Source organism: Sinocyclocheilus grahami, unplaced genomic scaffold (assembly GCF_001515645.1).
Source record: "Sinocyclocheilus grahami isolate Dianchi unplaced genomic scaffold, SAMN03320097.WGS_v1.1 scaffold5421.1, whole genome shotgun sequence".
Lineage (NCBI taxonomy): Eukaryota > Metazoa > Chordata > Actinopteri > Cypriniformes > Cyprinidae > Sinocyclocheilus > Sinocyclocheilus grahami.
Window position 1 is genome coordinate 10,518 of NW_015510115.1, and position 2,433 is coordinate 12,950.

General features: G+C 36.4%; 1 long non-coding RNA gene across 1 annotated transcript in view; it reads left to right on the forward strand.

The window, feature by feature from the left end:
* Positions 1 to 2,433, forward strand: part of LOC107577212 (uncharacterized) — a 9,774-nt gene extending 7,341 nt beyond the window's left edge. The window contains exons 2-4 of the long non-coding RNA XR_001608176.1: positions 117 to 359; positions 1,858 to 1,996; positions 2,399 to 2,433. This is a non-coding gene — a long non-coding RNA (uncharacterized lncRNA). The remainder of the gene's footprint in view (positions 1 to 116; positions 360 to 1,857; positions 1,997 to 2,398) is intronic.

Genomic DNA, 2,433 nt, shown 5'->3' on the forward strand with positions numbered 1-2,433 from the left:
TCATCACTTGCAAAATGCCAGTGTGAACTCAACAGACAGCCTTAAAGATGGGATTTAAAAACTGAATCGGATTTATGCACAGTATAAAATCCTTTTTCTCTTTTTTCCCCCCTCAGTTCCTCTATCCTGCTCCGAGGGCTTCACTGAGCTGGGTTATTACAATGGCACCGTTTCTCAGACAGACTCAGGTTCACCCTGTCTAAAGTGGACTGAATTCCCAGATTATGTGCAGCAGTATCCAGGCAGGGGTCTTGGAGAGCATAATTTTTGTCGAAATCCTGACCGTGAGTCCAACCCATGGTGCTTTTTCAGACAGAGCTCAGGGGCCATTGGCTGGGCCTACTGTGACTGCCACCAAGGTGAGTACTACGGTGTTTCATTAAAAGTCTGCTATGTTCCACTAGTGAGGTAATTCAAAGAGTATTGTAGATATATTTTGTAATATCATTGTTTTATAATATTCCTTAAGGCGGCATCCCACTTGCCAAGTCAAAACAGCCTTTATTTTATTTATTTATTTTTTATTTTTTCCAAAAATCTCACCCTTTTCTGTCTGAGATCTATCACAATCATTGATAATCTGTGGTATGAAGAGCAATCTACAGTTTCCTGTCATAGATTGTTTTGGCAAATTAATGTGAAACTTGCCAAAATAACAACAGAAATAACAGCATTTCACTTCTACCACGTGAATCCCTTCAGATTTTGCTGCAGAATATTCATGCACAGCTTCAATGAAAATAAAGTACATTCAATAAACAACCCTCACTGTTTTATTTAATTCAATTTAGTGTCTGCGAATTCTTGAAAAACACAGTCAGTGTTCGCAATATGCGGCTTTTGAGAAAAAAGTTTGGGTCAGATCCATTAACTCATCAGGGAGTTGAGTCTCTGGGGCTGTTAACGCTTCCCGCAGAGAGAAACACAGGCGCTTATGACTGAAAATCAGCTAGTGGGATGACGGCCTTAGATGTTAGAATATTCTAACATTCTTCAGATGATAAATATGTGTTTTAATACCTCTTTGTATACTGTTGTCCTACTTTCTTTTCCGTCTCTTGGAAGAATGTTGTTTTGCATCAACTTTATATTTAGAAATCAATGGTTGACATTCTTGTGAAGAATATTCTGTATATATCTCAGAAAAAAATAGAAAAGGGTTATTCGTAAAAAAAGAAGAAGCTTGTGTAAAAAGCATCTTTGCTTGCAGTAAAGACAAAGGGTGACTGTGACTTTGCTAAGTAGGACATGCTCCTGGATCAACATTCTGTTCCTGTTATCAACCAATCGCATATTACTGTTAGGTTTAGGGCTGGGATTAGAGGCATGAATAAGTTGATAAGAACAAAGTTTTTGATCATAATTTGCCTCTGATTTTAGGAGCTTATGCCAATGATCTGAAAAAACGAATCGCACCACTAATAAACTGTGTGGTACATCTCTGTAAAGAAGCTGTACTGTTAATTTCCATGTTCAAATTCAGTTCTCCGAAAGATAAAATTATATACAAATACAGAATGAACCATGCTATTTTGGTTAGTTTTATAAAAAAAAAAAAATCTAAATCTCACAATTTTTGCTATCCTTCCTGAAAAGAAAAAACTGGCCTTGTCTTTTCAGTAAGATTTTATAATTTACTGTTAATTCTTAGTAAAATTTAGAAAATAGTGAGGAGATAAGAATGCTGGTTGTAAATACGTTTATTTAGGGGTTTTCTTGGATGTGGTCTCTTGGGCGAGTGCTGTAAGCAACCACCCTGAACTCCCTAGAAATTACATATCAGTGAGCTAAAAAGAATAACTGAGAACAACAGCTTAATATATAATAATAATATGTATTTATCTCTCACTTGTTCAGGAGCAGTAAGGTTAGCAGGAGGTTCATCCTCAAAGAGTGGCCGACTGGAGGTCTATCTGAATGGCCAGTGGGGGTCGGTTTGTGACACACACTGGACAGATCGTGATGCCAGTGTGGTTTGCCGACAGCTTGGACTGAGGTATGGTTATTTCTAATTAGGGCTGTCATTTTAACATATTAATTTAGTACGATTAATTAAAGAGAATGTGAATAATGATGCTTCGACTGAAACACAAGGTGATGTTTGAATTATGTTTTTATTTGCAATTCATTTGAATAATTAGTAATGTAATTAATTTGATAAAATTCAACCTTACTTTACCTGACAATCTGTGAGTATCAGATCTGATTTTCTACATATTTATGGATCTGTTCCTCTCAGTGTGGTCAAAGCAGGGTTACTTAAAATTCACAGTGTCTTAATTTTTTACTATATCTATTTTTGATTTAGCCTTTGTTAAATCATCTAAATGTGGGTGGAAAGCCTCACGTCGCTGAAAAGTGGAGGAGGTAATTTAATATTTTTTTCCGTTTGTTGTAGTGAGATTGGCACGGCTCTCCAGCACTCATATTTTG